The following is a 23,217-nucleotide window of genomic DNA, read 5'->3' on the forward strand; positions in this document are numbered from 1 at the left end:
TGATCTAATTATGATGATATTTTTGCAACTAATTTCAAAAGCCTCCACTTCAGAGTATGACATAGGCATGTGTAATATCTCCAAAGAACCATGATGAATTATCATCATGATGAAGAAGTCAGTCTTGCTGGAAAAACGGGAATTAGTTTCAAACGCAACACCCATGCTTATGAAGGAATCCAAGGTCAGGGAAAGTAAAGTATGCTCCAATCTCCCCTCTCTGTTGTGTTCATCCAGTGGCGGGCAAAAATGAATTGAGCCAAGAGGAAGAGAATGACAGAAGTATGACTAAAGTAAAACAAAATAATCTTGAGAGTCAGCTGAAAGAGACATCCATCTATTCATAGCCAAACACTGAAATGCTTGACTGCCTACCTCTGCAACAATGTGAACTGTCACCTTTAAGAGAGAAAACAAATTATAGAGAGATGTAAAATGGCATAAACTAGACTTAACTATGTAAACAATATCTCAGAAGGTTCATAATAAAGCTATATGACTGAAATCTTCTGTGTACAGGCACTCCATCACACAGTAGCTTCCAAAAACACGCAAGTCATTGACCACTCGTAATTAATTTCTTTTCTAGTCAAAACCACTATAAAATTGCACATTGGTCAGGAGATCATTGACAAAATGTCTTTATAAATGCATCACAAGTTGGTATTTATTGTGTACACAAGTGTGTACTTTTGTGTTGGAGTGAGGGGAAATATCCTGATACACTTCATCTGTCCCACAGAAGGGAAACAATAAAAAGAGTGGTGTTTTCTGAAGAAAAGGTGTCCTTTACTATCGCCCCCCTCCCCCTTCATCACTCATCGATCAGTCTTAGGAAAAACTGTGTCATTAGATAAGTGACTGTTTCCTACTGCTGTCAGATTACCATTGACAGGACAATCAGTACTGCCTTACTAATGTCAGTGCTGACAAAGAATCATTTAGGTCCAGCATGTACTGCACTGTGCCATCCTCCGCTTCACCCTGTCAGCAAGTCGACAAATGCTGGCAGTTACTTCACGCCATGAAGGAAAAGAGCTTTCCACTGAACACCTAATTTACACAGCATCGGCTTTATATAGAAACGATAGGTTAGCTCTGAAGGTAATTATACCGTATAGTAAAGCTGTGGATCCGCCTTACACAGTTTAAAAAAAAGAACGCACATACAATTACCGTCTCTATGACAATATAACATGACAGAAGTGAGAAAAAACAAGATCCGCAGCAAAATACAAACAATGCTGTGTCAGTGGTGACAAAAATATTATCTATATGTCGACATACTTTATACTTTAAAACCCACCAAATAAGATGAGCGATCTAAAGCACAAAAGAATGTGTATGTTCCACCATGTTAATTTTCAGAGTAGTGAGTGATTCCTTTCCATGTGTTTTCACATAATTAAATCTGAATAAAACGCTGTTACACGGAAACGCAGGCTGTGCACGTTTCCACTCCAGCTTGAATTAACCGAAGGACAAGAAGGTCAAAATGTTGCCATTATCAACACAAATCCTTCAGCAGACTACCTGTGAGCTCCCTCTGTTAACACTTTCATACACTCATTCAGTTCGTAAGATGGAACAGCCAATGTCCTGCCATTCTGGAGGATGTGCCAGTGCACAGTGTGGTGGGTAATATGCAGTACATCAATGAGAAGAAAGGGCATTGTAGCAGTGTAGGTGTTTAGTGTTTAGCAGAAACTGCTGTAATAAAACCAATCAGACACAGAGCAGGAGAAAACAGAGGAAATGTGACAACGTCCTTGCTGAAGTACATTAAGTGCAAGGTAATAGGTAGGAAATTGTTACAAAGAAACAAGAGTAATGGTAAAACATTGCATTTAAACGCACAAGAACTCTCCCAAAGCATGCATACCAATTAGGACTAAACAGAGAGTCTGTTCTGCGTGCTCAGTATTTCCCCCAAAATGACTGTCTGCTTCTTTTATGCTGTAATTTGAAATCTGTTTGGCTCCCCTGAAGAGGAATATTATTTCTGTGTGAGAGACACAGTCGCGCTAATGAGCGTGGTTAAGAACATCATTATATTTTAAGTATCATTCTGGTGTTCACAGCAGGGAATGTAAGAAATCTCTGTAATAATCTGTTTCTGTGTCTCACATTCAAAGTGACATCTGAGGCTGACGTTTTAATGCCGTGGAATAATTAGCATGGCAGCTTCTTTTGACATTCCAGAAGAGGGAAAAAAAAACAGTAATGAAGATGTATTAACTAGGAGTAATTTAGTTGTGCTTCAGCTGAAGTTTCTGCCGTGCTGATATTTGGATTTTTACTTGCATTGATGTCTTGGCAGGAGTAGTTTGTGCTGCTTGAACAAAGGGCCTGGAGTATGTTAAGTGCTTTTGAAATGGCAAGCTTTCCAAAGCTGCACAACCATGTCTGATGAAAGGGTGTGAAATACAATGTGGAAATCGATTTCACAATCTCCTCTTTCGCTCTGCCGATAGAGTGGCGCTATGTCAATGCTTACGCCGTGCATGTCTGCACATTTAGCACACTCTCAATGAAGGACTTAGCAATTTCTGCTACTGTTGTTAAGCCTGACAAATTAATGCATGTTTGCACTTGGGTGAGTGGCAGAGGGAAAGGAATTTTCAAATGGTTTGAAATTGATTGGACTGTTGATATAATGTAGTGCCACTACAGCCACATGTCTGGAGAGGAGGCTTGATTTTGCTTGACTGGTACAGCTTAACCAAAGCTCAGAATATTCCCCAATGAAAACCACCACAGCAACAACAACAACAACACCATAAATAAATAAAACAAACGCCTAACATGACATCTTGGGTTGCATATGCTACATAATTAGCATGTTAAGCGGCGGTAATGACAAATAAGGAGTTAAGCCCTGAGCTCTTCTGAGTGAGATTGTCATCTGGAGCACTCTTGTCGTGACTCGTGATGTATTTGTTTTTGTCTTCCTCACATCATTTACAATTTGCACTTTGTCACCCAGATGCATTGTCGTTATGAGCTGGCACATCTCTGTCTCCCTCTCTTTCTCTCTCTGTGTACATGTGTCCATTGAATATAAATGGAAGCTCAATGTCTGCTGATGACAAAAGGGCCACAGAATAGGAAGTGATGGGACGGGCGCAGAAAGGAAGAGCCAGTGTGTGGAGCCCTGTCTGTACCATCTGTGGAGATGAGGAAAAACAGGATGCGAACACAGTGAAATTAAAAGGCTTTTTTCTTTGTGATTAATGGCGGCGATACACGTCAAGCCGTTTCACCATATTTAACCCAACTATAGCAGTATGCAGCTGTTGCATTCTCTTCTCTAAAACGACCATGGAGAGAGAGAAAGAGAGAGAGAGAGCAGCAGGAGGTGGGCAGATACAGGAAAAGGAAAATACAGCCTAGCTATCATCAAATCCTACACTATTTCACTAGCACTTTAATTCTGCAAAGAACGAATAATGGGACTGACACATAAGATCACTTCTGTACCAGCAAGAGCAAAAATTATAATGACACATATCCCCATCTTTTTTTATCTCGCCAGTAGCCATCAGTAATTAACTGTTTTAGCCTTTTTACAAAATGCCTGGAGTTGTTGCATTAAAAAAAAGCTGCAAAGTGAGATGAGTTTCATAGTCAATTAAAACATTTAATAAGGCTATGAAGCCAAAACACAACAGCATTATGTTAGCCTTCGCCATAGGTGGGAAGTTCTCTTTCTTTTGAGACTCAGGCCAAGTAAATAAACAGCGAAACAACGGGGAGGCACAAAGCATGGCCTAACACAAGATCCCTAGACACCTATTATATGAGAGGGGAGGCAAAATTATGCCCTAGCAAATTGCTAATGATGAGCCAGTGATGTCTTGTTAAGCGACATTGTTTGGCCTCAGATCCCTTTGTGTCCGCCTTGTATTCCTTGCTTAATGAAAGACAAGAAAGAACAGAGCGTTCTGCCCCCCCACCCTTCCTCCTCCTCCTCCTCCTCTTCGTTCTTATTTCGTTTGGTGAGGTTAACTCATGCCTGTGTCTTCATTGGGCTCTGTCCCTTGGCATGGGCAGGCCTGATTTGGCAGAGGAGAGCATGCTAGAGTGGGCCCGCGCAGCAGGGGAGGGCCTTTTGATGCAGACCCCCTGGGAGCCAGCCGCCAAGGCAGGATGGCGGGATCACAGATGTGACAGCTTTCATGTAACAGTTAACTTTTTCCTAATTAAAGTCGCCCAGCTAATTATACTCGGCTCTATCTGATCATCGCGGAACAGGATAAGGTAGAACGCCGGCCCGTGCCAGGGACAGGCTCACATCAAAGAATATTTGGGAGCGGTGATTAGGGTGGGGCGGGGGCAGAACCACAAGGCTCTGCGTGGAATTCAGCCTCACCTGGGTGCAGAAGCACGTTGAGCTCCAAACACAAGCTAAAAAAAGGAGGCCCATCTCATTTACGCCAATGCCTTCCCTGAATTCTGAGACGTAATTATGAAAGAAGGGGTGGGGTGGTGGAGGAAAAAAATGACCAAAGGAAAAAAATCCTATAATTAACAAGGCAACTCCAAGCACAAGAAATGGAAATTAGTCACAGTGTAATAAATTAGCCTGTGCATACATTACGTGAAATGAACACCCTCGGGGCTACGAATTAGAGCTTTTGGCCGTGCACCCTCATGTATCTAAATAAACCATTCAGTCCTTGCTTATTACGAGCTCACAAAGACACATCTCTGAAACCGTCTTTCCTTACAAATCAGCCATGCACACATCGTTTAGAGGAAGACTATATAGGCTGCGGCGGGTGTGGTGGCGGTGGGGGGATGATTGAGCAGGCAAGGCTGTCATATTCTGGTGTGCTCTCATTCTACCTTCACTCATGCATTTGTAAACTATCGCATATTTTTCCCCCTCATTTTAGTTTGATTAGTGCTGCCATTTTCCAGGGCTATCGCATTTTTTCCCTCGACCACAGTAAACAAACACAAAATTAAACTGAGCTGAGTTAGGCTGGGGAAAATTTGCATCAAAATAATACAGCAAACTACAAGACAGCAGAATCAGATAGCAGGAACAAAGGCAGACAAATTACAAATTAAAAGGCATGATGTGAATTGTATTTTGTCATCAAGCTTCAGTAGCCATTTGGAGGAGAGAGGGGGCCGAAAGAAACCAGGGGTGGGGTGGGGGTGGAGGGGGTGGGGGGGGGGGTACACGGCAGGCAGCAGAGCCGTGTTTTGATGAGTCTTATCTAGAGCGATTATTCATACTTGTCCTTCTGCTTGAATTAAAGCAAGAGTGCTGGAGCCCGTTAAAGCCAAATACTTGAATGGCTAGTGAACTCTCACCTTCGCGCGCATCCATTTAGCTTGCAAATGAAAGCCAAGTACAGTCAGCGAGAGCCATAATGGGCCTTTCTTCTTGCGGAGTGCGGTCATTACATACTAATTTCTTCTGGAAGCTCTTCAGGAATTGAAACACTTGGCTGTGGTGGCCCTGCCTCGTGCTGAAACACACAGGCCTACAATGCCAGCACACAAGGTGTTTGTTCAAGGCCTACTCACGGTGGCTGACCACAATCAGGCTCAATTGAAGAGGGCTGATTGCAGCCTGATGCAGCGCTGCTTTCAGATATGGGGGAAAAATGAATAAAATATTGGCAGCATGATTTGCATCATTATTAAGTAGGTCGGCGAGTCTAAGAAAATTCTTCACAGTTGCTCATATTTTAGAAGGTATAGAAGTAAGTAAATTAAAAGCAAAGGAATTACTAACATATTTATACATATTTTAAACGTGTGTAATATTGTGTTTGTGAAGAAATCTGGTAACTCTGCAAAGTTGGTAAGGTCTTGTAATTATTTTATTATTTTGATAAAAAATAATTAAATTCTGAAAGCATTGTATAAAAATTACATAGTTTCACATACACACAATATATATATATATATATAGTATTTATGTTAACATAAGTTAACAAAGAGCTACAGAAATAACAATTATATAGTTTTAAATGTGCTGTAACATTTGCAATGGCAATATTTTTGTTCATTTAATCCGTGCATTAAAATATGCAGAAAACTGGAGTTCACTAATATTAACTTTTAACTTTTATATTATAGTCTGAAATAAAAAGAAATCCACGCTACTCATAGAATAGCTGACTAAATGATATTATTTGGCAATAAACTAATTTCAGTTTAGTTTCAGGTGCACCGTGCAGCAAGACTTAAATAGCTCATTTGGCTTGATCTGCTGAGTGCACAGATTGTAACATTGGCTGTACCTAGCAATGCAGCCCTGAGGGTGTGGAGAACATTTGGAATGTGAATAGCAAATTGTTAACCACACATCAGTTGTTTGGAGGGGCTGGTGATTTAATTAAGCAATTAGGCAGGTGGCTGCCTGAAAAGCTAAATTAATAGTGTGAGTAATTAGTTATTTGACCAATGCAATAGTTTACAGTAAGGTGTTTCTACACATGCTTAATTTGACATTTTATGATGACTTTCAAAGTGGCACTACAGTGATGCTGTGGTCTGGAATAATGAATTGTGTATATTTGATAGCGCATAAGAACTGAAAAATAATCTATGAAAAATAAATACCTATGATTAACTCACCATTGTTTATTAGGTAGAGAGCCCTGAAAATAAAACGGTGTTTTCGTTGCGCTGGCACATTATGACTTTCATGCAACATTATGAGGCACTACCCTCTAAGCCCTACACCCCCACCCATTCAAAAGTGTTATCTTTCTATGTCCTGTTGAAATTTTCCCAGGACGTCAGCAGAGACGGCATGGCCTGTCAGCCTGCCACAGTGTGATTGAGACATCACACTAATCCATGTTTACCCTGCTGTCTGCGTGTGTGTGTGTGTGGGTTTGTGTCATGCCACACAGAATTAGGCCATATTTGACACATGGTACCATTCAGTTCAGCCATTTTCCAAACACAACACCCATGCAGTTTGCTTCAGTGGTGAAGAGGATAATGTCACAATGTACTAAGAAAAGGTACAATAAAAAAAAGATAAAGAAAAAAAGATGTGTACTTCAAGTAGGAGGCTGTACAATCCATTGATTGGTTTAATATAGGTCTTTGGCTTTAAAAATATAAAAAGCAATTCACCAAATATTTTATTGCATACTGTCCGCTCCTTGACCGATTCTCGCAAAACCCGGACATGGTTCTCTGGGTGTTTGGATGAATCAAGCCATTCAAGCCTTTGAACAAACATGTCATTTTGGTGACATTATTTTTTGTATATGTTTAGTCAAGCTGAATTCAGTATTGACCTGTTTCACCCAGATATTTCACGTTCCTGGTCGTATTAAACACAAAACACCAAAACAAAACATTTAAGAGACATAATTCTCATACTTTATGATTAAAAGTATCATTATTATGATTAAACCTGCCCTAAACATTGTAAATTGTTTTCATCACTGTTTCATTATATTATTAATATGACATTAATATAAAACCCAATCTACAAACCAGAAATATTATTTTTCACCTGCTCCTCATACAACTCACACCTACCATCCAGGAGAACAATGCGGTAGCTCAGAGACCTTCACTCGTATAGTGTTACATTCAGAAATATTATACAGAAGAAAATATATTTCCTATTCAGACTTTAAGAACTTTCACTTTAGGAGCATAGTTGTAATGGCTAGTATAAGTGGTGGTCGTTGCTTTCATTATTTGATAAATTATGTTATGATATGCTTTTCTAAATACATCACAAATATCAGTAGCAGTATTTTTATATTAACTACATGTACATGGGCATTTGTACAAAAGATTATACAAATAAAGAAAAGTACCTACAAAGAAACAAATAGCTGACTGGATTTAAGTCCATTGCATCATCATATAGATGTTTCACTATCCTCAGAACCTTGTTTTAACAATTATGTGATTTTCCTTCCATTCTTCAGCCTGCTTCAGTCCAGCGTAATTCATTTATTTGTTCATTCATTTGTCCATATACTGCTCCTATCTGCCGCCTCTGATATACATTTTATTTGACATGAATTATAATATCACAATTGTCCCTATTTAACTATATAGTGAATCACAGGCTACCTTATATTGCATATTTATATATTTAATGAGTGGCACTTAAAACAAGCAGACACAGCACAATCAGAGGAAAGCAGACGGGATTATCCAAGACACTGCAGACAATGTGGATTGCAGTGCTGAACTTGTCATGGAGTTATTTTGTATGTTGCCGTTTTATTTCATATTTTTATTTGGGAAATATGGTGGTTTGGCCATGGCATGTTTCTGTTTTTGAGTGAATCTCTGGGTCTGTCTGTCAGCCCAGTCAGTTTTTTGTTAGCCAAAGTCAGAAAACAAGGGAATTTGTGCTGTTACTTATGTAGATAGCAGATACTTCAGAGTTGTCCCACCTCCTTATCTGAGCCTCTCCAATCACAGTATGGGACCCATCTGAGTCTCTCCAATCACAGCACTGGACCTGCATTTATGTAAGTGAGCCTTAGCAAGGTTAAACTGAGTAAAAAAAGAGAGGAAACGTAGGAGCCAACTAAAGTGATAGTAGAATCTAGCTGTAAACAGTACCACTGTGACATACTGAGGTTAAGTTTGATGGAGGTGCCTTTAAATGAAACAGACAAAAAGAACAAAATTAAAAACCCTCCTTTAAAGTTTAGAAAGTAACCAAATATATAAAGCTATATGAATCATTATTTGTGAATCAATATTATATAAATCAATATTATATATAATACCAACCCACAAACTGACATAAAACTCAGTCTATTTTTGTGGGCTGCCAAAGTCTGAAAACACGGGATAAAATAAGCAGTTCAACTTTTGTCCTGCATCTTACTTCAAGTTCAGAGACTTTAGAATTGTCCCACCAATTTCTCCAATCACAGCACTGGACATACCATTGAGTGGTCAAGGACAAAGTTCATTCATTCATTCATCCATTATCTGTAACCGCTTATCCAATTCAGGGTCACGGTGGGTCCAGAGCCTACCTGGAATCATCGGGCGCAAGGCAGGAATACACCCTGGAGGGGGCACCAGTCCTTCACAGGGCAACACAGACACACACTCACATTCACTCACACACTCACACCTACCAACACTTTGGAGTCGCCAATCCACCTACCAACATGTGTTTTTGGACTGTGGGAGGAAACCAGAACACCTGGAGGAAACCCACGCGGACACGGTGAGAACACACCAAACTCCTCACAGACAGTCACCCGGAGCGGGAATCGAACCCACAACCTCCAGGTCCCTGGAGCTGTGTGACTGCGACACTACCTACTGCTCCACCGTGCCTAAGGGCAAAGTTAAATGGAGCAAAACAAGTATAACAAGCACTGAGATACTTATTAAATAAGAATGAAAACAAGAACAGAGAAGACAGAAAACAAAGTCAAACCAGAGCTTCTCCTTGCTCCTGGACTCATCTGCTGAAATTAGCTATGACTCATTCTCATTTGAAGGAACTGAAACAGGGCTGTTTTGACAGGGGGAAAACACTGCTGTGTTGTTGGACCCTTGTGGTATTTTGACCAAAGCATATTACATGAAGACTACAGGGAACAGTGTTAACAGTTGTGGATAAGGTTTAGAATACGTTATAATACTGTTTGTCTGGCCCTTCTAACATATTTGCAAACTTTAAAAGGATTGAATTTTATTGTAATCCATATTGTGTACTGAAAAAAGAAAATTGTTATATTGTTGTGATATCACCCACTTAATTCAGTTAATTGCTAATAACAGGATATTTTCAAGGCTAATATCAATGACAATATGTCACAATTCAGTTAGGTATTTTGTCCATATTGCACAGCCTCAAGTTACACTATATAAAACACTGAAGATATTCTTACCTATATTTTTATTGTTTTGATTTGTTTTTGTACATTTTCTTCTTCCTCAACACCATCCAGATTTGTCTCTTGCTCTGCCTCTCACCCCTCTCTCCAAAACTCTCACTCTTTCTAGCGTTCTCACTTTCCCTCTCTTTCGCTCCCCTCCCTTCCCTTTCTTCCCCTCTCTCTATCTCCCTCTGCCTCCCTCTCTCCGTTGCTTGCTCAGAGAAGCAGCCAGTGTTTACTTGCCCTTATCCGGCTGGCTAATCCCTGCAGCAGTGAAAGACTCCACTAAATAGGTGCTGGAGAAAAAAAATGGCAGCGAGAGGGACAGGCAGAGCCATTAGAGGAGAGTTTATCAGAGTAGCTCAATCTGTTATCACCCCTGTCCCTCTGTCCCCCCTACCAGCCTGCTTTCCCCCACTGTCACAGAGCTGCTGATTACAGGCCACCGCACAGCCTGGCTCTGGGTGAGAGAGAGAGAGGGGGGTGGGCTCTCTTCACAAAGCTTGCATGTGAGAGGTAGGAAGAGACAGCTGTTCTCAGGGATGTCTGTGTATGTTTAGATTCATGAATGTGGGATTGGTTTTTGTATGTTTATTTTTATATTTTAAAGGAGAGAGATACATGTATTTATTTTTTACTTAAACTCGTCTGTAACTTTACAAATATGTTTGTAGTCGTTTAATGAACTTTTCGGTTGGTTTCTTTTTACACCTGCCTGATCGTTTGCCTTCTACACAGTCCTCAGAGTAAAAACAGACTGCATGTTTATAAAGGACATTTTCAGAACATAAATTTATTACCTATTATTATTATTATGTTCTGGTGTGTGACAGTGTCAGTATTTCATATTAGCCTTTTCATATTCACCTGAAATAGTATATTTGTCTTTGTTATTTAGCTGAGCTTGTATAATTTAGACATTTCTGTGGCATAGTTTATAATCATTATCTGAAAGATTACTGAGTATTACATTATTACAACTAGAATACGACTAACAAACACAAGAGTAGTAACAATAATAATAATTTTTCAGTGAGTGAAGTAAGTTTCTTCACCACTAGAAACCACCCACAGGCAGAAAAAGCTGTGGAAACCACATCTATGCCCTGTATGTTTAGCATTGAAGGTTACAGGCCAAGTGCTTTTTAGTCCACTGGCATAGTGTCATGGCCATCAGGTGGTCCTTTAAAGGTCCTTTACAGTTTACTCTATATTTACTTGTATAGTTTTACGCTGTAATGTGTTTGTTTCTCTAGCAAATCATACTGCTCAGATACGCTCAGTTTTTAACAGTAATCATGGTTGCCTATGATGTGTTTACAGCCTGACGCATAAAGCTTGATTACTGACAGGTCTTATTTTAATGTATGTAAGGGTATACATGGCTAATATCTTGTGACCTATTGTAGCTGTTTTTCAGTAAGATAAGTATCTGTGATATTTCTGGCTAGATTTTTGTTATAGAACCCAAATGGATTCACCCTATTTTCCATTTCAGATCTGGTCCAAGTTTTCTGTTGGTATTAGCCGAATCAGACTAGTACCATGTCAAGACTGACCAGAACAGACCTCTGCTGTCCACCAAGTCGGGGTATTCATTGTCCCCCAGGGCACATTAAGAGACGCAGGCCATCTGAGCTGCATCTGAGGCCATCTCCCTCTCTGTAAGGGTTCTCACTCAAGCTAGGCCCTAATATCAACATTGTACGTCATTTTACATAGACGTAATTAAAGGCCCTCTGCATGCAGAGGCACATATACTCCATCTGCATGCACTGGCACAACATCACACTGTGTGTAGACAATCCTATTCAAGACATTATTACTTGAACGTGTCTATCAATTACCTTTCCACCAATAACCCCTCAACTACCACACCATGCAAATAATACTTGCCATTTATGGTGGTTAGTGAAACAAATGCCATATATTCATTGGAATATAATGCAACACGATCTCTGCATGATCCAGGAGCATTTATCTGAAGAACGCTGGCTCAGTTCCTCATTGTTTTGTTTAGTAATGGCAGAAAATGTGCTGTTTCTAATATTTAGCATAATATCCAAAATGCAGCTTATTTGGGGCAGCCTTCCCAAGCAGGGCAACAGAGAAATGCCCTGGGCCCCTGGCAGCAGCGGGGAGACGTGTTCCCAACCCAGCATACATGGCCATACGCGCGGGCTGCTGTTTAGGCTCTAATGGCTGGTAATGTGGGCTCCATGTTTACCAAGCGGTGGGTCTCTAGCACACAGGCTGTGACAAATTATGAAAGGCAGGCCTGTGTAGCCAAGCTGAATTTCATTAAACTTTAACTGGCCTTATCTGCGGCGCGACAGAGGACAGCATAATAAACGCTGACAGGTATCTAAAGACGTGTGTTTGGACTGGGGAGAGCGAACAGCGGGAGAGGCGCTGCCAGCTTTGTCACCAAAGAAGGGACATATGTTGTTGGCTATAAAATCCTAAAGCAGATGTCGCCCCTTTTTTTAGAGACTGCAGCCGTGTTTTGCACATACGCATGAAGGAGTAGTATGCTGCATTTCATTTATTCCAACTCTCTACGGAACTGAAATCTCACCTTGTTGTGTCGCTCAGAAGCAAATGTGGTGTGTTTTCTTTTGTATTTGTGCATTCATTTGTTCAAGTTAGTAAACTTTACTCAGAACTTTATATATCTTATTATAAATATGTTTACAACAGATTACATTTAGTTAAAATAGATTTCAGCTACAAATGTATGCCCTTAGATGTCATGACCATTAACCATCTTCATATGAAAACAGAGTGGAATGATCAGATATACTTTATTTGGTAAATAATAAATAAATAAATGTGAATTAATAAAACTGCACACATTTATAATATTAATAATATAATGGACTTCTATAACACTTAATGAAAATAATATACTTTGAGACCTTTTGCACGGAATAAGTTATCTTCATGTTCTTGAATTTGTACAGTAATATTAATATTACAATGCTGTTACAAAATGTTTATGCCCAATGTATTGCTTTAATTTCACATTATAATGTGTCTCTCACAGAGAAAGAAAAGAGACATGGGGCTCAGACCAGTCACATGAGGTTTGTTTCGTAAAAGGACAACTAACCAAGGTCAGTCTTAAAGCATGTTAAATCTAGAAAGAGAGAAGACGGCCAGAGAGAGAGAGAGAGAGAGAGAGAGAGAGAGAGAGAGAGAGAGAGATAGTACCAACAGTTGATTGATTCCATAGAACCTTGTCCATCAAGGCCATCAGGTTGGGACCAAAGATATTTGAAACGTGCTTAAGAAAGAAGTAGTTAAAGCAACAAAAAGCTGCTGAAGCAGGGCTTTGTTGGGTCTCAAAGGGCTTAGGCTATGTTCGCTTCATAGGGCACTCTTGTTGTGAGTGAGGAAGACGGCCATGTAAATAAAAGCTAAGGGTAAGCCTGCATCACATCAGCATGAATGGGTTTAGCCACAATAACATTACACACACAAATCTCAACAATTTTCTAAATACAGTATTTCATAGCGCATATGTCTGTGTGTGATATTACTGCTTTGTCAGATTACCCTTTTGAAACAATTTTTCTGTTTTGTCAAAGTCCCTTTCAGCTTTCAAATTCAACCTCTTACTCCCAATTTTCCTTTCAGACTCGTGAATAGCTCCAAGCTTAGGATTTAATAAGACCTACAATCCATGTGCCATCAAAAGCCTTACATCATTTGAGTGAGCATTTTTACCACTTCAGTATTTTTTTGACATGACAGAAATGTTGTTCCGTGTAAGACAGGACACCAGGCAGACTCTGTATTATTTGAACTATAGACACTATGCCATGAGTCTGCACAAGTAGATAAACATCTGTCTAGATACATTGTACAAGTGTACAGGTAGCAGATCAAAGGGACTACTGAATGGTTTATGAACATGTAGTGCATTTAGAGCCTAAGCCTCTCATAAGCTCTGTAACAGCGTTCAAATGACACAGCTGTTCATTATCCCACTGGATGATGCTGTGCTACCAATATAAACTGTTTGGGATATAACGTCACAAAAATCATTGCCATTATATGTTATGTATTGTTACACGTGTTGTGAGGACAGTGCCCTGACACCTAAAACTGCAGGCTTATTATTCTGTTACCAAACGTATGCCATATTATTTAGTAATCACAAGAAATGTTGTTGTTTCTACTGTATTTTAATATGTTTAAATATTATGTGAATTAAAGACGCACAATAAAATATGAAGCACATCAAAAAAAAAAAAAAAAAAACACTGAAAAAAGTGTGCCATCTGCTGAGTTGATTGATATTTCCACCCGATGCTCGATTGTGTAGTTATTGTACAACAGGAGAACCAAATATATAGGTGATGCTGGGCTACTGTCACAAAGTTAAAAGTTACTTTTTCTGTAATGCTAATCCAGATAGACTTCAAGTCCCAGAGTCTAAATTCTGTAAAATACATGTGTATTTATATCAGTATTAAATATGTGTATAAGAAAAATATGCGTTAGCAGTATCAACCCAAAATTCCACTATCCGTATTTGGGAATTTTCCACATATTTTCCACTCATTATAATGAATATCTTCATGGTTTCATGGATTTGACACACGAGGGCAGGAAGAGGACAAGCCTATCCACAGCAACATCTGAAGGAAGTGTCACCCAGATGAGAGGACACTCAGGGTGGACAAGACCCTCGAGCCAAGTCCACACCCCCAAACCCCCCCTCCCCACACCACCACCACCTCCACCACACAAACACACGTGTGCCGCCACTCAAGTGTCCCCTCACTAATCCAGTTGGTTGTGTAGTTTTCCAGTTTGCACAGGCTGCTAAGACCTTCCACAAACAGTCTGAGAGAGGACTTCTGCCCTGCTACAGGAATATTTGCCTTCCTCTGTCCAGCGGCCTGTCCACTGTGACACTCGAGGGGAAGAAGATGGTCCGCCTTTTGATTTTAATGGATAGCTGTGGAAAAAGAGGGGGGAGGAGAAAAGTGCAAAAATAACCTCGCTTGAATATGCTTCAGATTCCATGGCCACTCTGGCTTGTTGTCATGGCTTGTGTGTGAGAGAAAAAGGCGATGTAATCAATAACGCACAGCCTTGAAAATGTCTCCAAACAGATGGCCCATTGAGAGAAGAATTCCAGCGCCTGTGTGCCTAAAGCTTTAGCATTTGCAGGCTTTAATTCACTGACAGGCTGCAAATTCTTTGCCATCTCAGGTTCGGGGGAGCTTTCAAACAATTTGGATTGCTTTACAGATACCAGCTCGCTGTTGTCTCTCTTTCTGTCTCCTCTGCGTGCACTGTGATTGAGAAATATAGCCATTGCGAATCTAATGAGGTAAGAAGCATTCGCCATTCCAGGGGTTTACATTTACAGAATGAGCCCTTTTAAAACAGAGCAGAAAGTGACAATAAAAATAAAGCCCTGCTGTTTTGCCTTAAGTGGCAGGCTGTTTCTAGCCAGGGCCCACTCTCACTATGCTCTTTTCTAGCATTGTGACTTGAGCTTCAGCTGCTACGTACGTGTAAAGCACGGCGATGCTTCGGGAGCAGACTGAATCCATGCTCTCTAGACACCTGCTCGGCTCTGGAGAAGCGCGAGATATTGACCTTCAATTCAGCCAGCATTCAGCGGCGATGAAAGGAGATAAGCACTCTAATCGTCCCTCCGTCTCCGGCACCTCTTTATTGACTAACTGACACACACTCTACCTCTGGCGCAAGCACTGCTGCTGTGGCCGATGCCACACACACATGCACACACACACACACACACACATAATCCAAATAGATGTTTATTTGAAAGCAGGGGCTAATGCGAAAATTGCCACTAAAGGAACACAAATCAATTTGCTCCGTCAAAAGGTAACAGGATATGGAGGTCTGCTTATTTAATGTGACACTAAAGCAGATATCCATTCCAACCAGGATAGAATGCTGTTTTTTTTTGTACCTAGTTCCTCATTCATAGCACTGGCTGTGTGACATGTCCTTTATGGCTCTCTTTTTGCATAGGCATGATGATGTATCGGTTGTTTGACATAGAGAGAAGCCTCCCATAGTAGACGAAAACTGCTGCAGTTATAAAAGCATGGCAGAGGATTCGGGTTGGGGTGTGGGACTTAACCTCCGATCATGTCGCAGTGTTTTTCCCCACGGCTCTCTGGGGTTTGGAGGCTTAAGACACTTGAGGATGAGTAGGGGAGTGAGAGCAGCCTCGTTGAGTGCTCTAGTCTAAGAAAGCGGACTGCAGTGCCCACTCACTCTCTGTTATAGAGATCCAGTAGGAGCAGATGACTAAAATTGGGCATCGTTCCCTCCACACGCACACACACACACACACGTGTATACATCACCACAGAAAAACATGCACCACCCTGAATACCCTATATTAGAACTCTTTTCCACTTATTTTTATTTTTATATTTACATGTATATGAGAGTCTCAGTCCGTGACAATGCGACGCATGATATTTGAATTCCTGCCAGAAATCCGTTAATACCTCGCCTGGACAGATCCAGCGCTATATTTATTTGAGTGACATTGTCTAAATTGAAGTTTGACACTCTTCACCACTCTAACCTTTATGCAAATGCAAAAATCACCCAAATGTGATGGACAGAATTCAATTAACTGGGAAGACAGAGAATAATCTACTGAACTGAATACATCAGCCAGTTGAAAGGTAACATAATCATCATGCTGAGGTTCGGTGGTGGTGGATGGGAGCGAGAGAGCAGGGGGAGGGGGTGGGAGGGATGTTGGGGGGGGCGGTGGTGGCTGAGGATGTAGATATAGCCCATTTCCCCCCCGTCTTATCTAATGGTGCAAGCTCTATTTCTCCAAAGCGGAGTCTTCAGTCCAGTAAACTCTTGATCTCAAATGAGAGGTCTGAAACACTGTTGCTAAGCAATTAGGGGCCTTTATTGAGCAGCTGATTCCTGCCGCTCAGTGTCCATCAGTGCGATTTCGCCTCACCTAATAGACTTCTATACTCATGAACAGAATAGCCCCCGTGCTCAAAGAAAAAATGGCTCAGACGCAAGACTGCAAATGAAAGCAATGGTAGCGGCTTGGCCCCCTCTTCACATAGAGCCCATCCAAAACAACTGTTGCTCTCTATACACGTCTTTAAAGACTTCGAGTCTGAGATTCGCATGGGAGAAACTACGAGAATAACAAATGATAGAAAATACACCCATCAAATCTTTTCACTGAGCTTAAATAGACATTGTATTATATATCAACAACACTGTGTAGGCTTTCAGACATTGTGTACATAAACTGTAAGTTAAAACATACAACAAAATACATTGTAATATATCTATTGCAATTGCCATATACGTTTTTTCCCCTGCTCTTGGTTTTGTAGCTATTCCCAGCTGCTCTCAATGAAATGTGTGCACTCGACCAGTCCTCTCTCATGCTGTAATGGTTATTCAGCTCCTGTGGACTGTGTGCATCAGTTACAGATCGGACTTGTTGCCAGGTGGGGGCACCCTTAGCCAAGTTTTAAAACACTTGCTGCTAAAGTCTTTTGTCATCGCAATAAGGAGTTGAACAAAATAAACTGTTTAAATGTTCATGATCATAACTATTTATTGTTCATACAATGATAAACAGTTTCAAGATAGTCATTAATATGCCTTATTTTATGGATGAATATCCACAATTTTTAATCAAGGAAATCATCCTCCAATCCATTTTGAACTCAGATTGCCACGTGTGTCTTGATTTGGAACTTTAAAAATATATATATTAAGCTAAACTCATTCTTGAATTCTTAAATGTTCTTACGTGTGCCCTTCACACAACTATATGCGTTCAGTACTACTGCACCGACACTAGATGGCTCTGTTGTGATGTACGAGAATTAGAGGCTGCTCATTAGTAGACCCCCCCGCCTTTATTTCAGCAGTATTTTCTTTGTGTCCTTTTTGCCATTCCTGGTGCTTTGCAGAGGGATTAGTTATCTTTTTAAGTGTCTTGGGCTGTGCTAAATTAAACAGAGGTGAACGCTTTTTGCTAGATCACTCAGTGCTGCTACTTTGAAATTCAATGTCATTTCAAAACACTGCAGCTGAATGGAAAGTCACTGTATCCTTGATATGAGGAATACTGCTTAATATCCCCTAGATATGTAGGTATTATTGATACAGGTATAAGCTAAAAATAGCAATATGGAGTATTCCTGAAGTGTTTCCCTCTCGGGAGAAAGGTACAACGGTGTCAGCTTTGTGAGGGGAAAAAGCCCAGCATTCGCAATAGACGTAGCAGCAATTTATGTCATTTTGTTGGTGCATTAACACCTTCCATTTGTGCCATTTATCTACTAATTCAATTAAAGCATCATTCAGGCAGGTCTTTTTTCTCCACCAGATTGTTTTATTCTTAAAATGAACCAGCAAGGAATGCTGCAAAGTCAAATTGCACCCATTAGCGATGGTTAAGTGATTCCCTGCCATATCTGTTACATATAATGTAACTTCCATTAGCCCTCAAACTGACTACAGTATGCCATTTAATTAAATATAGCCTTTCAAAGAAAACCCATGCAAGCAATTTAGAGAGCAGCACATTTGAAGCTTGCATGAGGTTACTAGTGCTTTTAACCACTGGTATGAGTGCATAGACGGTTAATTAACATATTTAGAATTAAGTAGATTTGTTATTCACTAATCAGTCTCTAATTGACTAAGAACTATCCCCTTTCAAAGACCGGACGGCAAAATATTACATAATCATTAATTACATTCCTGTCAGTAAATAATTTTAAAACAAAGACAGAAAATTGCACAAAGCTCATCAATATGATTGGCTAATGGCTGCCCAGGGCTGTCATCAGAGCTGGCCGAACACTGGGCATTTTGTCTCCTGAGTGAATGATTGCCCTTAGCAGACTGAAGTTGGCTCTGATTGCGCCACGTTGAAGGCAGAAAGCAACTGGGACAGACAGACCCGGGGCATCTACTCAAATCGAAATTCATACACTGAAAGGCAGCCATGGCATATTGAAAAAAAGATATATGTATGCAGAAACATGTTGATTGATATATACTAGTAGCTATTCATAGATGTGACTCCTCTGTCTAGAGGCAAGTGCACGCACTCATGTTCAACTGTTGCCGGCATTCGATTTCCACAGATCACATAACCTTAGTGAACCGCATTTGTTATGTGTTTGTAAACGGCCGACGACCTCTTTTCACAAATGTTGATACGCTCCAATAACGCTGCCGATAAAGGAAGAACACAGCTTGTCCTTCCCTGTCTTTTCAAATCATATTTCTGTTTATTTCAAATAGTCTCTCTAGCACCCTCTGCAACTGAGCTGCAACTTTCTTTTTAACTGAGTGGCTGTGGCTTTCCTCCTCCGGTTTAAAAGGGCAGTTCTTCCTTTGCTGCTGAGACAGCCTTGACCCCTCTGATCTCAGTAACATGGCCAGTATTGACGTGCAGCTGCCCATTGAGCGCTGCAGCCCACTGAACAGGCCTTCCACGGAACCTCTGCTTTTTCTTTACCCAGGTGAGCTTAGGAAACTCAAAGACCCATGCAGGGTACTCCCACTATCAGGGCTTTCTTTTCAAAATAAGAAAAGAAAGTGTCCAAAAGGAGAAAAAAAGAAACACACATCATGAAGTGTTGATATTAAAAGTAACCAAGAGGAATGTGTTAGAAAGATGATTCAAAATTCAAAAACCCAATTAACCATGATGTGCAAGTACTGATAGAATCACAGAATTTGACCTATCTTGTGTTAAAATAAATAGCCCTAAATGACCTTTGGTTTGGGCTCATGGGTCTAGAAAACTGTAAAAGAATATTTACATTGTTCAGAATTATTTTCACATATGCATACAGGATCTTCAAAAATTAAACATTTTTATGAACAAATTGGATCTTTGAACATTAGTATGAAATGTAAATTCCCAACCCGGTGTATGGATGAGTCAAAGTAGGCAATAGTCATTAGCAATTCTCAATCATAGATGTTCCATTTAAGTTGACTTTTCGTTTGTTTACGTTCAGAAGCTCTGTATATTTTAAGGTGGAACGGTGTATTTGAGGAGAAAAATGACTGTTGTTTGTATGTGGCTGTTTGAATTACCACAGAGTCTCATTTGGAACTAGAGCTGTTTAGTTTTATAGCTCTTTTGGTCTGTGTTTATTTGCATGCGGTTAGTACATAAATATTCAGAAACAGGTCAACATTACCCATCTATGGAGCAAGAATAAAGCAATATTCTAATCTCTTTTCATGATTCAATGATTCAATCAATGTTTGGAGGACTCTGCTGTTTCTGTCATGAGAGACATGTTTTACTGAACCGCTTTGTTTTTGATAGGGGCTTCGTAAACTTATCAGATCATTTTCCAGTGCTAGCAAATGGTGAGAAAACATCTGAATTATTTATATTAGATATTCCCATTACAATGAAATTCAATTATGTTTTAGACATGAGGAAATAGTTAATTTAAAAAATTATCCGTTGAAAATTTGGGATCTGGATATTGTTCCAAAGAACCCTTAATTTTTTAAATAGAACATATCACACCACAGTATATAGCACCAAATCTCGTTAGGAAGTCTGAAATGAGTTAATGTATCGCAGAGATACAATGCCCAGCAGAAAACTGCAATGCTGATTAAACAGCAAAGCGAGTGAAGCATATCAATAATGCCTGCGGTGTATTAGAAGCACATCCTTCAGTGAGATTTACTGAGTGTCACGCTGGGCTGAATCACGTGTGATACTCTGAAGCTGAAACAATGTCAACACGCAGATGAGCACAGCAGGAGTATGCCTCATTGCAGACCACACACACACATACACACACACTCCAGCATCTCAACTGAGCCGTTAGGTTCAGTCTCTCTATCTTTGAAGCCGCCTCTAATTGAAATGAACTGCTGCAGAGCATCCTCGGCTCAGCCATTCACTTATGTTCATATACAAACCTAACCATGACAATACAGAAAACAAACCGGAGAGAAATCAAACCCAACACAGCAAGGCTTGTCATGCAGGAAAGAACCATGGTAGAACCTTCCAGGACATGACTAAGGTGGCATGAGAAAGGCAAGTGGTAAAATACAAATACAAGCAATAAAATACCCTTACTGTCCATGTTACGTGTCAAATGCAGGATTAAACCGTAGGTTTTCTTTATGTAAACGTTCTGGTCAAATGTTAATTGTTCTCATATCAAAGCATATAGGTTAATCGATTTTGTAGGAACTACTAACCGCCATCACACTCGCAATCACCTGTCATTTATTTAGTCATTACATTACAAGAGGTTCATGAGGTATTTTTAAGGATTATGTACAAAATTCCTTTTCTATAGGAATGAGAAAATAAAGAAGTGAGAAAAGGAACACAGCGCAAGATCTGGTAAACCACCAAAAGTTGGTAAACAGTACTTTAAACTTGTTTTGGATCTGAATAATGCAGAGATTTCTGTCCATTCTTGTAGTTAGACAAGATGCTGTGGATATAAAAGATGTCAAGAAGCACTGCTATAAAAAGGGAAATACACAAAAAGAGAAAACGTTGCACTTAAACTTGGCAGGTGAGATGTGAGTGGGCTTTCATGGCCTAACTTTGTAAATGGGATTACTTGAATACAAGGAGCAGAATAATTAAATAACTTCTTACACTTTAATTTGAATGTGTTTATAAAAAACACTTATTTCACTGAAACATGTTGCTAGAGATTTCTTTGAAAAACTAAAAACTAGCCTCTAGAAAGAAGAGATCTGTAATAAAGCCAAATGTTGGCCATACTAAATACTGAAAAGCTGGTATTATTACTTTCATTATTATTATTTTATTCATAAATTAAAATTAGTTGGTGTGGCATCTTGTAATATATGTGTCTACCTAATGCCTAAAAATGCATAACTCGTCCTTAAAGGCTCTTGACCTAATATTAAACAAATTAAGGGTAGTCTGTTTGATTCGTTAATGTTAGTGTCATGAATAAAATAGCAGCAGATAGCCAATGTGGCCAACTGTAAAATGCTTTTGCAAAACTCCCCCAGGATTTCTCAACCCAGGATTTTGGATGTGTTCTGTTTTGTAAAAGTGGAGGCCTGGGCTTTTTTGTTTTCACAACCCTTCACTTCTCCCCACTGCCGCTAGACCAGAGCCAGTTCAGCACCACAGAGTGCTGCAGGAACACGAGTGGTGCTTTGTTTGACTTCCTCTCAGCCTCGGAGACACCAGCAGGGTCTGGTAATGAGTCTGCAAACAGGACTCATGAGGAACGCCATGCCACTCATGACTAATTGTGCTCCCTCACTTTTCCTGAAGAGGAGTGGGAAGTGACTTCGCTGGTAGCTAGTTTTGACAGACTTCAATATTCATCAAAATATTTTGGCAATTATTTGTGAATTTATATTTACAGACGCAGGATATTACATATAGGTAGAAGAGTTGATATATATACTTTAAATTAGCTCTTGAGGTGTGCACGTTTAAAATTGTGAGGTTTTCATACAAGGTCTGGTTTAAGAGAGTTTATCCAAACTACCGGCCAGTATGATTATTTATCTGATTTTTGTTAATAATATCCTTAAGATCTGTACAATATATTTATGCCTGTCTGGCTCTGAGAAGAACACACCCAAATGGCACACAGTCATAACTGTGATTACAGGTTACATGAATTTGACAAGTGGTCTAGGCATGACACTAACAGAGGCAAACTTAAAGCTATTTAAAATAAAATTCACACAAGAAATGTGTGTCATTTACAATTTGTTTACTAGTTACTATGTCTATATTTTAGAGCTAACCAAACATAAAAGCATGCCTCCCCCCATTATTGAATACGGACTGCAGAAACACATTGATTATGGCAAATTGCAGGCCCTGAACAAGGCTGCTAAAAATCCTCCTCTTCCTGCTGGAAAAGGGGAGCAATATTATTCCACCCAAGCGCCCCAAAAACAGATCGAATGGGGCTCGGTGCTGCACGTTAGTTGCTCAGGAAGGCTGGTAAGCCTCTGTTTTATTCATGCGCATGAAGGCTCTGCCAGCCGAGAAAACCCCTGCGGTCTCTTCCAGCACATCAAGGTTTCACGCCTGCACACGCCTGGGCCCGGGTCGCTGCTCTTACACACCATATTAAAAAGCAACAGGGATTAACAGGCTCCGAGTCAATTTTGGGATTGATGGACAGGCTCTCTGCTGTAGCACAGTAGCAGTCTGTAACAGAGCCCAGGCCACAAATGTAATCAGAACCCACCCGTTCTGTTCATGGAAGTCAATCCGTTTTTTTTGTTGTTTTTTTTTTCAGCTTGGGGAAGCAGGATTTTAGGAGGCCTAAAGACACAGAGAAAG

At 40.1% G+C, this 23,217-nt stretch overlaps 1 long non-coding RNA gene across 2 annotated transcripts in view; it reads right to left on the reverse strand.

Moving 5' to 3' along the window:
* LOC136695745 (uncharacterized) overlaps nucleotides 1-23,217 on the reverse strand; it is a 72,020-nt gene that overhangs the window by 36,422 nt on the left and 12,381 nt on the right. The gene's annotated exons all lie outside the window — the stretch shown is intronic.

This window comes from Hoplias malabaricus, chromosome 1, assembly GCF_029633855.1.
Source record: "Hoplias malabaricus isolate fHopMal1 chromosome 1, fHopMal1.hap1, whole genome shotgun sequence".
NCBI lineage: Eukaryota > Metazoa > Chordata > Actinopteri > Characiformes > Erythrinidae > Hoplias > Hoplias malabaricus.